The following is a 15,085-nucleotide window of genomic DNA, read 5'->3' on the forward strand; positions in this document are numbered from 1 at the left end:
ACACACACACACACACACACACACACACACCCAAAAAAGAGCCACATTTTAAAAGGGTATAGGATGTCGATCGGGTCAACCAAAGGCCTGGTTAAAAAGGACCATTTTTGCCTGGTGCCTAAAGCTGTATAATGATGTTTGATGCCCTTTCATTCCAATGAGAAAATGGAAGCTATGGTTAAGTTGAGACATTTTGGGCAGCCATTGCACATGCCCAGATAGCAGAGTTGGGGAAAAGGAGTTCAGCACAGGGAAACAAATCAGACAGTATCAGATAAAGACATCCCTGCCCACTTTCTGGTCTTTACAGCAACGTAAGGGTTTGGCTTGAAACGCAGCAGGGGAAAATGAGCTCACTGCATTTCTTATTGCTAACCTGTAAATAGTCTTACCTAAGAGTCCTCTTTTCCCCCCAGGGACCTGAGATATCTTGGACTTCTCATAAGACTCTATTGTTATCATCTTCCAGTGCCATGGACCAAAAGTCTATCTACGCCATGAAATTATGAACCAAAATTGCAGCAGCCATAAAGACTTTAGATTCTCCCCATGTCACATAATCTGAATACTAAGATATGCCTTTTTATGCTTTTGAAACACTGGAATGCCAGGAGTAACTTTTCAGTGTATTTGCAATGCTAAACCACCGTTATCAGAGGCATCCAATACTATTATATTCTCAGTACGTCTGCAAGTAGCAGCTGCTGTGGTACTTAAGCAACACACAGCTTCAAGTTCAGTTTTTTGTTTTGTTTTTGTTTTTAAAATAGGCTGCCCATAAAAAAGAATATCCCACAGAACAAGTAAAACACTTCCCTGGGGGGAAACTGGTTATTATATTTCTTGCACTGATATGCAACTCTTTATGACTTTCTTTACACACAGGGCTCATAAATCAGGGGTTCCTCAGCTCATGAAAAATGCAACAATGCTTTAAAAGGTGGTTTATCCAAAGATGTGAATTAGAAGTACAATGCCCAGTTCAAAAGAGATATTTACATAAGCTGGCTCATTACAAATGAAAAATGTTATTACCCACTATCTATTCCTAGCTTCTTGCGAATTCAACTAGTTCAACTTGAAGTACTGCAAAGAACACCAGCTTCTGTGGCATGAGGCTGGTAAGAAAAACAAAAGGGGAAGGTTTCTACACACCCACGCAATCTCCCAGTTTCAGGTAAGAAAGATTATCACAGTTCATTGACACATTCCATGAAGAAGAAATGCACACTACAAGGGCATAAGTAGGGCCAGTGAGGGGTGTGGTTCTGAGAGAATTTAAAGGGTCCTATTACTATTATTATTATGACTACTACTACTACTACTATTACTACTACTACTACTGCCTCATGAGCCATATTTGACTCCCCCTGCAAATGGAACCCCTTGTGCAGAGCAGAAATGAATGAGCTATCCACCACAAGAATGAGCTTCAAAGCTTTACTGCAGAACAGCCTTAAAATAGTTACAAATAAACATTACAAAATGCAAAGTAACACATTGCTCCTAAACAGCAAGCAATGCATTCCTTTCTTCTTTATGCCCTTAATATAATTCAGTAACTTTCCTCTCTCTGATCCCAGAGAGAGATACTGACGATGATATTGTATCATCATCACTGACTACTAAGATGCTGAGTTCTCAGGTTTCATCTCATGCTATAAGACAGCTATGTTTAGGTTTCCAGGATAAGTAAGTCATCAATTAACCTGAATGGAAACACCCAAGCCTTCTCTGCCACATTAGCTAAAGACAAACCTCTCTTGCCTAATGCAAACCTCTCTGCATAGCATTTTAAACACAATGCAACAAAACCATATATCATTTTACAGGGTCGTTCTCCCCCCCCCCCAAAAAAAAAAAAGACTGGGGAGGGAAATGGTGGGTGTGTGATCAGAGTGCAGAACCTGCACTAGATGTTCGCTTACAAAACGTGTTTGGTGTGAAACCTGTGTAGTCGAATGGACATAACTTTATTGAGGGACAGTGACAGGGGGCTTAATTGTTCCTTTATTTTGCACTGATCACAGTTACAGATTTTCTCTTGCTGCTACTTCCTCATCTGTAATTTTTTTTAGGGCTTCCTTTTCCTGGAGTGGCCCCAATCACTCAGGGGGATCAGAAAGCAGAGAACTGCACTAGTGCCATCGGCTCTGTGAGGACATCTCTTGCGTGTACATGAAGCCAATTCAAAGTCAGAGAAATGCCTTCTGGGTACCATTACCCTCATGCTGAACACCTCCCCTCTCCACTGGGGAAAAACGTAAGAGGAAGTGGGTTAAAATGTTCACAAAACACGAGACCCATTTTAGGTCTGTCCCCGCCCCCCCCCCCCCGTATTCAAGTTTAGAGAGCCATATCTAATTCCTGAGGCTAAAGCTTCTTTCACACATAAAACTTAAAATAGTTGTTAAAACAACAACAATGATATGTCAGGACAATTCAGAGTGAGATAATTTTTTCCTGGATACTTTTACTCTTCGTTTTATTCTTTTTGTAAATGTTTTACAATTTTTTTTTAAAAAAATGGCTTGCAATGCATATCTATGCTCAGTCTATGTTTGTTAGGATGCATCTCATCCATTTCCCTTCTCCCGTGTTAGCAACCAGATGTTGTCATACACAGTATGAGAGTGGTTCAAAGGTGAACTAAGCATCACTTGTGGAAATGTGCTAAAAACTGACACCTTCCAATGACCGTTGCTTTCCTCCCCCCGATTCCAACAGGGCTTGTGCTGATTATGTTCAAGGGAGTGTGTTCTTCAGAGAATCCTAAAACCAATAGTGCCCTAGTGACACTACTGAAATCAAAAAGAAATGATCAGAAGAGATGAGCAGTCTTTAAAGAACTGAAATTTAAAAGGTCAAGATGAGAGCGACAACAGAGAGTTTGTAACCTAGGCTTTAGCTAACATGAACCAACCCAGGAAATTCCTGCTTCCAGGTGTGTTCAAATGCCTTACCCCATCGCCCCAAACCATCATTTTATTGACAGCTGAGAGCAGCTTAAAAACACAGAGGAAAGTTGCATAGGGATTAACTTCTTTTCTTTTTCTCTCTCACATCTGACCTGATAAAACCTACAGAAGGAAAGAGCATGCCACCTTCTACGTAGAAGCTTGGTGAGTTTTAATAATAAGATTCTATCTTTCCAAAAATAGAGGAACTCCCATATCTAGCTATATATGGATTAATATTCCTAATTTTTCCAGAGGTCAGGGGAGTTATCATATGCTCCTGGTGTGTGTGTGTGTGTGTGTTTTAATGCAATTTGAGGACTTTGCAGTATGTACTGAAAATGGTATGGTTTGTTTTCCCTCTTTTCTTTTATGGCTCACTGTTCTTCCTTCTTCCTTTGCTTATTGCCTTTCTCAAGTCACCTCTGCACTCCCTTCCTTTCTCTGCTCATAAATATTTTTAATAGCTCATTGAGACACCCAGGTTTAACCAGAATCCCTTTATTAACTCAGATATGAAGTGGTTCAAAATGTAATTAATGATTGCCTAGGAAAGCGCTTAGGCAGGGGACAATGTACTCGGTGCAGATCTAGATTTCAGCCAAAAGCTTATGTACTCGTATAATTCGCATATAGATATTCACCTGTTCACAGCCCTTTTAAATGGATACCGTTTTGAGGAGTAGGCTCCCTTGGAGCATGGAATGAAAGTGAGAAGTTGATTGCCTGCTGTTAAAACTTGGTCTAAGGTACAGCAGTACGGTACTGAACACTCACAAGTTAAAAGTGTGAAGATCAAACAGATACAGTACATTGCAATTTGCCTCATACCAGTTGTACCAATTGCCTTTGGTAAAGTTGCAATCCCTTTGAAAGAGAAGGTACATTGTATTCCTGGATCCAGTTTTGTCATCTGAGGCATCAGTGGCTAAGGGTGTCTATTGCCAGATACAGCAGCTTCACCAGTTATTGCTATTCCTGGGCAGGAAAAGCCTGGCCACAGCAAACCATGCTCTGATAACATCCAGATTAGAATACTACAATGTGCTCTAGATGGGGCTACCTTGAAAATGATCCCAGATGCTGCAGCTGGTGGAGAATGCTGTGGCCAAAGACATATAACCCCACTTTTGAAGGTATTGCTGGACATTTTATCAAAGCATATACACTTTTGATTTGTTCTACGCAGCTGAAATATGCATCCAAACAGTTCAAAACCACTGTATGCCTTTAAAGGCAACTGAGATTGTTGCCAATGAGATTCAAATTTTGATGTTGCCCATTTATTATCCACTGTTGCCTATTACTTATGGATTCGCTGTCATATACTTAGGTTGGGACATGCCCTTGTAAGTGTTTCATAGCATAATTACTGCTAGAGCTAATATCCCTCTGCATCACCTGCTGTTAGAAACAAAGTTTGGTTTTTCGCTATCTCTTCTTAAGGCATGGAGAAAAATCAATACTAATTAGAGATATCTGGGAAAGGCCATGGAAGACTGCCAATTCTACCTCACTTTAATTATGCTTGTGAAAATCATTTTGAGCCAAAGAAAAAAGGGGGGGAGAGACACAAGTAAATTATGACCTATTTATGCATGCAACAGAATAAGATTGCAAATAATGGTGTCTAGAAAGAGTTTTATCCTCATCCCCTTGCAGTGTAAGTACATTGGCAGCCATATAGGCTTGGCAATTTTTAAAGATCGATTGGGCCTCAGTTTATGGTCAGCCTATTACAAAAGAGGGAAAGTTAGAATGTTCCAAAAAAGAGATGAGGGCAGTAAATCTCTTGGCCTGGACAAAATGTTAAGGAATTATCCTTCTCCTCCAAAACTAATGGGAGAAAGGGTGCTTCCACTTCTGTATGAACTCTAAAAGAATGAAAGGGGGAGGGGAGAATCAAAAATACCCCATGACTGCTTCAAATATGAATCCTGGGAGTCTCTAGTATCTTACTGTCCAGAATGTGGTAGCAATGAATGTCTGACAGGATTTGAAAAATGACAGGATTTGAAAATTAGAGCAGTCAATATTTGACATGCCAGAATAGCACCCAGCACAACAAGAAGAAAACTAGCTGACAGCTGACATTTAGTACTAGTCACTACTTCGCGGCAGACATGCAGTAGATGTCTAACAGATGCCTAACATTCAACAGCAATATCTAACAGACATGCAGTAGAATGCAGTATCTGACAGCGAGCACACACACGCAAACAAACAAACAAACAAACAAACAAACACACTTTAATAAGTCTTACTCCCAGGTATGTATTCTATCCCAGGTAAAGGTGTGCACAGATGCTTTACAAATACTCAGGATAGAGGAATTAAATTTTTTAAAGGGTGGCCCTTTGTGGAGGGTTTTAGGTGGTAGGGCTGTGTGTATGTATGTATGTATGCCCTTCACAACTGAAGTTTCCACATATATTTTATACACAGGTTTCTACAGCCAAAAAGCCACCTTCAGATCATTGAGCAGGCAGACTGTGCTTATGCAGTGTGCGCCAGAAGCTTAATCAGCAAATTAAAAGGCACAGAATATGGAGGCACTAGCATATAATAAAGCAAAGATTAACTCAGATTAAATAAAATGGAGACTGACTTATCAGTAACCATTCATGATCGCAAAGGTAATGGATGGAACATTATTACATTACGGGCAGGAACTGTTTCAGAATTGCAAAGTAACGCAGAAAGGAAAACTACATAAGGGTAAGCCTCCAACAGCACAGTGAAAAATAAAAGAAACAACAACAGCTGACTTGGAAGTGTATAAATATGGCACAGAGCTTTTTGTTTTAATTTGGTATTTAAAGCCCAATGCAAATTTACAGCAGTGGTTGAAAATGAGTTAAGGTATCACAGCTCATGAAGTCCAGCTTCATAGATAGGAAGAAACATAGGAAGCGGCCTCAGACCATTTCTTCATCTAGCTCAGTATTGTCTCCACTGGCTGGCAGTGGCTGTCCAGGATTTCAGGCAGCAATCTCTCTCTCTCAGCCCTATCTGGAAATGCCAAGGGTGGAACCTGGGACTTTCTGCATGCATGGTGAAGTCTGCAAAGTTTGCAACCTGGCACTGGGAAAAGGTAGTGGCATTGACGGACCTGGCAGCACCACACTGCAGTGATGACCACCTGTGGGAGGCTTAATGTCCCAGTAAGTCCCACAGCTAATGCCTGCCTCGGACTTCTCTTAAGTCATGTCAGTAAGATCCAGGGAGCTGCCATTTAATTCCCCACAGAGCACCATGGTGTGGAACAATGTCCTTTAAGTTGCAAAGCGTACCCACCATTGCCATCCCTACCTGGTGCTAGAGTAGGGCTAGAGGGGTCACTGATATAGGAGAGAGTCCTCAGAGGGCATTTTAACCCATCTTGGAGAACTGTATGGCAAAATTCAGATAAGTGCAAAATTCAAAGGATGGCTGTGTTTCAGGTCTGATATTATTTCAGAAAGTGCAAATTTGACAGAATTGCTTTTAAATGCAAACAGAATTGGATTTCACCCCCATCCCTACTTGACACTTACTTCCCAGTCAGAATTGCCAAATACTTTTTTTTTTGGTCAGGCTACAATTCATTTTATCACTAAACAGGACTGAAAATGATACTTAAATCTAGCCTAATATTTATCCAGCAATTATATCCCCCTAGTCTACAAGCAGATGTTCTGAACTGTTTGCAAAGCTAACTTAAAGAGACCAATATCTTTGTGGCCTCACGCCTTGTTCCATTTCCTCTCATGACTAAGTGATGAATAGAAAAGCCAGGCCTGTTACCTGCTGGTGCTATTGTGTCATGAGAGCAGGCACCACACAATGGGTCTCGCCACAAATGCAGCGGTACACTAGGCACAGAAATAAAATGGCATCCCTCTCTTCAGGCACTGGTGTGAGAGGAGACGTGAGCATTTGCATCAATGCCTGATTTAAAAAATGTCCCATGTTTATCTGAATTGATGTCAGTCATTCTTAGTATGCAGGCCTAGTAAGTTGCAGGAACATTCCCAGCGAGAAGGAAATGTGTTTAGAATTAATGCTCTCTCTCTCTCTCTCTCTCTCTCTCTCTCTCTCTCTCTCTCTCTGTCTCTCTCTCTCTCTTTCTCTCTCTCTCTCTGACACACACACACACCAGGACTTTGGTACATGACGACTGTTTCAATCACGACTTCTCATGTTTTGTTCTGCTTCTCCAAAATAAATACAGTGATTTTATTAGTTGCAAGTACTGCTGTTGTGTATTAAATTTAGACTTGTTTGTCACTGGTGGGCAAATTAAAGTTTGACCATTGCTGGACTCTTGTGCTATTTTGTCTAATCTTGTGAATGTGAGAGTGACTGGGGAATCCAGTTTCCGTATCAACCCATCCATTATTAGTAGGTGTTAAGATCAAATTAAGGGGGGAAATATGAAGGGGGGAACCATACATACATTGATAGTGAAGAAAATCACTCTTACATCCATCTTCTTAACATTCATGTAATGGAATGAAAAGCTGAACCTTATTTTTATACACTGGTACCTCGGGTTACAGACGCTTCAGGTTACAAACGCTTCAGGTTACAGACTCCACTAACCCAGAAACAGTACCTTGGGTTAAGAACTTTGCTTCAGGATGAGAACAGAAATTGCACGATGGTGGTGCAGCAACAGGAGGCCCCATTAGCTAAAGTGGTATCTCAGGTTAAGAAAAGTTTCAGGTTAAGAATGGACCTCCAGAACGAATTAAGTTCTTAACCCGAGGTACCACTGTATTGTGGAACAAAGAGAGAACATTCAGTTTAGGACACCCCCAGAATTACTGAGATGCTATAGAAAAAAGAAAGCGGAAGGATTAATCCATTTTTCCTTCAATGGATGACTGCAATCATTCTGCATTCTCTGTGCATTCTCTGCCTGGCAATGGCCTCTTCTCTCAATGAAGCACTGTTTCCACCCATGAAAAACAGAAGCCTTGGGAATAAAAACATTAAAGCACTCAAGAGCAGATATATCCCATTCTCTATAAATTCATTAAATATTTTTATCTTCACTCAACATGAAGGAAGGAATTTTCCATTCATAGATTTAATTTTCAAATATGAGTTATAACTGTTTTATGTTGGCTTAATCTGTCCCTGCTGTGAGGTAGCAATAGGAAGCAAATACACAAATTGTTAATGGAACCTTCAAAGGCTAAACAGATAGCCTACATTGTGGCAGTCGGGTTTTGTACCAGGTAAGGGCTGCAGTCAGGCTTTTTCCAGGTGTGTGCATTACTCAGGACATAAAGCAATCACATTAATGCTAACAAGATGCACCAGTAAAAGACATTCCGAACTAACAATCAGAACTGGATCCATTTAGGCAGCAGAGCATACCTATAGTTATTTTTTTCCCCAAGCAAAGAACAATCTCATATACCTGGAAGAATAATACTTGATTGGCTGCTTGTGCCATCCCACTGTGGAAAGGAGGCTGTGTGTTTGAAAACATACAGTCTGGAAATACTAGCAGCTGTGCATGCTGGGAAATCAATGTACAAGAACAGATCAAGTTCAAGAAACAAAAGTTGGAGAGTAAAAGTTTAGGTGGGAAAAGAACACTTATAGTCATGACACGCTGGGAGATGAGAGATGAGAGCATTCAATATATATAGCAGATAGATAGCTCAGTTGGTTAGAGTGTAGTGCTGATAATGCCAAGGCTGCAAGTTTGATCCCTGTATGGGGCAGCTGTGTATTCCTGTATTGCAGTGGGTTGGACTAGATGTTCCTTCCAATTCTTTGATTCTAATTTTAGAGCCAAGGCCTAGATTAAATCTAACCTGCAACATACACAGTCATGTTTTACCTTCGGTTCTCTGTCTCAGTCTGTGCATCAATACAGTGGTATCTCGGTTCCCAAGCGCCTCCGTTGCCAAATGTTTTGGTTCTTGAATGCTGAAAACCTGGAAGTAAATGCTTCCATTTTCAAATGTTTTTCAGAACTCAAACATGCAATGCAGCTTCCACTGAGTGCAAGAAGCGCTTGCAACCAATTGGAAGCTGTGCCTCGGTTTTCGAACGTTTCATATGCCAAATGGTCTTCCAGAATGGATTACGTTCGAGAACCGAGGTACCACTGTACTGTACTGAGATGTAAAATTATATTTTAGAGTTTTGTTAAAGAGTATCTGATCATGCACTCCCCTTTTACCTTCCTATTCCAGTGTGCCAATGAGAAGGAGATAAAAAGCATCCACATTTTTTACCATAGTTTGTCCATTTCATTGAAACAGGGACAGACAGTACCTTCATCAATGATTTGCCTAAGCCAGCAAATGTAAAACCATGGTTTCTGAACCCAGCTTGTTCATAGTGAAAACTAACCACAGTTCCTGCTTCAGACAGCACAACAAACTGTGGTTACTTGAAAATGGAAGTGGATTCTTCCAATCACTTCCTTGCACTTATGCCAGAGGAAGAGGATAGAAGTCAGAGCAGGCTGTGTCCCCACTGCTAAAATATGATTTAGTGCTGGGGTGAGAAACCATTTTTCCATCAGGGGCTGTTGACTCACAGAAAAATTAAATCAACGGATTGGGCAGCCTCTGTGATCCTTAGATTCAGTGTTGCCTTTGTAGAACTCATTTGGGAGGCCAATGGGGACAAAAACAGAATTAATTGGTTATCATTAGCTCTGGCGCCACCTGTTGTTGACCTCCCTGTCTTCTGCCCTACCAGTCTAAATCAGCACCAGCCTCCACGGAATAGATGCACTGGAGAAGATACATTATTTATCGGTTTGATTGCTTGTTTCTATCTATTCCATCCATAATAGAATTCCATGAGGCAGCTTTGTACATATGAAAACATCAAAACAGCCCTTAACAGTGACAGTTTCCTGGCATTTTGGAGCTTGAGTGAACATGGAAAACCCTTAACACAGCATGTTTTAACCAAAAGGTTTTTTTGTTAATTGAATTTGATCAAGGTTGCTGCAGCGTGCGCCTCCAGACTCTGCCCTTGGAGTGGCTGGTGCACCAACTAAAGCTGGTAAAGTCACCTTGGCCACAAATGCTACCTGAACATCATGGAACAGCTCCAGATTCAGAATAATGGTTCACCCTATTTTCTCAGGAAAATTAGACTCCCTCTGCACTTCCTAGCTATGAATACTTTGCTCCTCTAATAATGTTTTGTAAAATGGCAGCTGTCCATTTCAAGCTATTATCGTTCCAGACTGCACAGTCATTAGTTGCTTGAGGAAAGACGGATTTTTAGCATGCTGAAAGCAGAAATGGAGCCAGTCATATACCTCCAGAATGTTACACTTCTAGAAAATAAATGCATGTTTCTTACCATCCAAAACAGAAGATCACTACAGCAGAGGACTGGAACTTAAAAAGATTATGGATTTTCTTTTTTGAAGGATAGATATGTTTTCGTTTGAAGATGAGTGATCATGTAATTCACTCCAGGCACCTGGCCTTTGTGTCCTACCCTTGAGGATCATCCTTTACTATTCAGATGTGACAGCTGTCATTTTTGGCCAATGTACTTGGCACCGAAGCGAAATCACATTTCTGTAAATGAGTTATCTGCTTCCAACAATTGGATACCCACATGGAGAGTTGTTTAACAGAACAACATCCTACAGAGAAAAACACAAATACCTTTCCAAAATACCTTCGGTTTATGGCTATTGAACCCAGAGAACATGTAAAAAATGCAAAGAGCAAGTGTCACTTAAACAGCTCAGGTTTGAGCTGGATGATATGAATGCACACATAGGGTGCTTTCTCTCATAGCAGTTGCCCCATGCATTGACATCATCAGGTGCGCCCCTGTCTTTGGTGTCACCTTTGTTTGTTGTTTGGACACAACATTATTTTGGCATTGGGGTCTGTTTTGTGGAACCCAGTAGTGGATGAACTCTGGTCGGTCACATTGCTGCTGCTTTTCGGGAGATAGAGGGGAAGGAAGAAGAAGAGTTTGGATTTGATATCCTGCTTTATCACTACCTGAAGGAGTCTCAAAGCGGCTAACATTCTCCTTTCCCTTCCTCCCCCACAACAAACACTCTGTGAGGTGAGTGGGGCTGAGAGACTTCAGAGAAGTGTGACTGGCCCAAGGTCACCCAGCAGCTGCATGTGGAAGAGCGGAGACGTGAACTCGGTTCACCAGATTACAAGTCTATTGCTCTTAACCACTACATCACACTGGAGGGGTGAAGTGAGGTCAGTGCAGTGCAAACACACCATCAGGCATACCCAATTGGCTCTCCCAGTGCATTTGCACCACACCAAACTTGCTGCTGCCTCCCTGCTCTACCTCCCTGCTCTACCTCCCAATGCAACAGAAGATTAAGTGAGTAGCACCAGCCCACCATGCTGCCTGCTGCTGGTGGAATCTGCTTCCTGGAGTATTTGAATGGTCCTGTCATATATGGTATGGAGGGCAGAAGACTGGTAATCAACTTTAAAGGAGGTGGTGAGTCTGGTCAGCCACATAGGGGAGAAAGTGAAAAGGGTCAACAGTGAGCATCCAGCTGCACCAAGATGGTGAGCAGGGATTCCATAGATCTGCTACTCAGGACTTTGGTACTCAGGAGCAAGGAAAGGAAACCCCATTGGGAACATGTTGCATCACATTCAGGTTTTATAGGTTTCAGGGTTGCGAACTGCGTGAACCACATTGTGGTTGTGAACCACATTATGGCAGATGAAGCAAACTCCGTCATGACAAGGGTTGGGGGGGACCTCAATTTGGTTCTCATTTAAAGGCAAAACTAATTTATTTACACTTTCTGAAACAATACACGAACCAAACTACAGCTATCTTTCAAAATCTGCACTTCTCTGGATTTTGAAATGTGTTCCCCAACCATAGAACATGCACACAAAAATATATACACTAAAGTGTGCACAAGTTAGTAAAAATTACATTAAAATGCATTGTGTTGGGCAAAATTGCATCCAAATGTTTGTGAAGAGAGAAAACCGTGGATGAATTTTCATGATGGCTTAAAAAAAATTCTTAATGTGGAGAACTTACAGATGCTTCAGGTTACAGACGCTTCAGGTTACAGACTCCACTAACCCAGAAATAGTACCTCGGGTTAAGAACTTTGCTTCAGGATGAGAACAGAAATGGTGCGGCAGTGGCGGCGTGGCAGCAGCTGGAGGCCCCCATTAGCTAAAGTGGTACCTCAGGTTAAGAACAGTTTCAGGTTAAGAACGGACCTCCAGAACAAATTAAGTTCTTAACCCGAGGTACCACTGTATAAGAGTGGGGGAAATCAGGAAAGAAGAGAACCTGAAATTGATAGATTTGCCCATCCCTGGTCATGACTCTTTCAGGCTCATCCCCAAGTTGGCAAGAGGTGGCAAGGCATCCCCTGCCTTAGAGAGTGTTCCCACACAAGTAAGACTAATTGCTGCAGATCTCTGTGTTTTGCTCGGCATTAATAAAAGTTGTGGCTCCAGTTAACCCAACCTCTTTATCCTTTTGTGCTTTGAACACCCTCTGGAAAGATAGGGAGGTGTTACAGTAGCATCTCATACGTAAGCCTCTTGTTTAGTCCAAGGTGACCGATCAGGATTGGTTTTATTTTTAGCATATTTTGTTATCTGCAACATGTACCACCAAACATCTCCTGAGTTAATTGTTAATTCACCTTCCAGACCTTTCCAGCTAATCAACAATGAAGTGGCTTTTCATTATCAAGTCTATGTCACCCTTCACTGGTCTCATTGTCTCTGAAGATACGTCAACTCAGGCTCTTTATCTAAGAAAAATGAAAATAAATAAGAAACATGCATCAGAACAAATGACAAATCATAGTGTGGTCAGTCTATTTTTCTTTATTAAAATCTGTGAAATTAAGTAATTAAAATTCCATATGGTCCAGTGATTCAGGTAGCATGATTGGTTTTTTTTATTAATATAGCTTTATTGAACACTGGGTCAATTAGCAATGCTCATATCAAAAACTGATTTCACGATACATAAAGGGATTGAATTTCATGCCAGTCAAAAATAGGAATTTCTGGATATATCCTAGTAGTACTAGTAGTAATAGTAGTAGTAATAAAATTTGTATACCACCCTTCCTCTGTAGAGTTCAGGGTGGTTCACAGCATTTTGTTGTCTTCCTTGCTTAGCTGTCTGAATGGAAGCTATAGCAATGGGTCCTAAGCTCTAGAGTGAATCAGAAACACCAGCAAGTTTTGCCCCTATTTGTGGTCACTGTGGAACTCCCTCCCTAGAGAACGTAGACTGGCTCCTGCCTTGCTGTCCTTCTGTTGACAGGTGAAGACTTTCTTAATACAGCAGGCTTTGGGGAATTGACTGCTTTTAATTCAAGGGTTGGTATTGTACTTTTTATTGTAACACGGGTGGCACTGTGGTCTAAACCACAGAGCCTAGGGCTTGCCAATCAGAAGGTTGGCAGTTTAAATCCCCACAACGGGGTGAGCTCCCGTTGCTCGGCCCCTGTTCCTGCCAACCTAGCAGTTCGAAAGCACGTCAAAGTTCAAATAGATAAATAGGTACTGCTCTGGTGGGAAGGTAAATGGCGTTTCCGTGCACTGCTCTTGTTCGCCAGAAGCGGCTTAGTCATGCTGGCCCCATGACCTGGAAGCTGTCTGTGGACAAACGCTGGCTCCCTCGGCCTATAGAGCGAGATGAGCACACAACCCCAGAGTCATCCGCAACTGGACCTAACAGTCAGGGGTACCTTTACCTTATTTACTGGTATGTTTTAACAAATCTTAGATAGGTAGATAGATAGAGATAGATAGATAGATTGGTTGGTTGGTTGATTGATTGATTGATTGATGATAGATAGGATAGATAGATAGATAGATAGATAGATGATAGATAGATAGATAGATAGATAGATAGATAGATAGATAGATATAGATAGATGATAGATAGATAGATAGATAGATAGATAGATAGATAGATAGATGATAGATAGATAGATAGATAGATAGATAGATAGATAGATAGATAGATAGATAGATATAGATAGATGATAGATAGATAGATAGATAGATAGATAGATAGATAGATAGATAGATAGATAGATAGATGATAGATAGATAGATAGATGATAGATAGATAGATAGATGATAGAGATAGATAGATAGATAGATAGATGATAGATAGATAGATAGATAGATAGATAGATGATAGATAGATAGATAGATAGATAGATGATAGATAGATAGATAGATAGATGATAGATATAGATAGATTTAATCCCATCAATGTTTAATAGTTTTTTAATTATTGGTTTCTTATAGTGGTTATTGTTTTTATCTGAAAGTCGCCTTGAGCTTCATCAGGGAAGAAGAAATAAATATATAACAACAACAACAACAACAATAATTACTAGTTTTCATCCTAGCTTGAGGTTCTGTAAATTGAATCACATAACAGATTTTGGGAGCAGTGGCTTTTGCACCTTACCACAACAGTGTGAACAGGCAAGCCAAAGATGGCACAAAGAACCCAATGGCTATAGGGTAGGAAGTGAGGGAATTGCACACACTGATTTGAACTTTCCCTGCAAGCTTCCATTGATCAAAGCCAGCCCTATCATTAGGCAGAATGAGGCAACCACCTCATATGGCAATTGCTGAGGAGTTGTGGAACTCTCCTGGTGTTTCTTCCTAAGGTTCCCAGGCATTCTGCTGTGCTGGAGGGCAAAGCTGTGTACATCACATGGTCTTCCCTGGGTCTCCTAAACTAGCCTGCTGCCTCAGGGGTGGTAGAGCATGTTATTCAGCCGCTAGTGTGGAAGCAAGATTCACCTGCCCCTCTGGTTGGCTTCTGGACCCAGGATGAGGAAAGGGTGCCATCTTGTCCTTTGCCTCAGGCAACAAAATGTATTTGATTGGCCCTGCCAGAGATAAACTAAGCTGGGACACAGTCCAGAACAGAATGGGATTAATTTTTATGTTACATATTATCAGGCAAACTCTGCTTGCAATTTTATCTGGTCAGTCCACAAAGATAACTTTGCAATATCCTACGTGCAAGCATATGAAAACAAGGAAGACGCAGACTTTGTGGTACCAATAATAATAAACAGATGCCAACAGGCACACTGCAAAAATGTCTATTTGTCACGGAAACAACAATTTACAACA

The 15,085-nt window shown here is 41.1% G+C and overlaps 1 long non-coding RNA gene across 1 annotated transcript; it reads right to left on the minus strand.

Moving 5' to 3' along the window:
* Positions 1-1,047: 1,047 nt before the first annotated feature.
* LOC309528720 lies at positions 1,048-14,543 on the minus strand. The gene is made up of 3 exons (XR_014217885.1): positions 14,403-14,543; positions 12,604-12,714; positions 1,048-1,118 (listed from the first exon to the last, which is right to left on the minus strand). It is a non-coding gene; the product is annotated as an uncharacterized lncRNA (long non-coding RNA).
* Between the last annotated feature and the right edge of the window lie 542 nt (positions 14,544-15,085).

This window comes from Podarcis vaucheri (assembly GCF_965113315.1).
Source record: "Podarcis vaucheri genome assembly, chromosome: 3".
Taxonomy (NCBI): Eukaryota; Metazoa; Chordata; class Lepidosauria; order Squamata; family Lacertidae; genus Podarcis; species Podarcis vaucheri.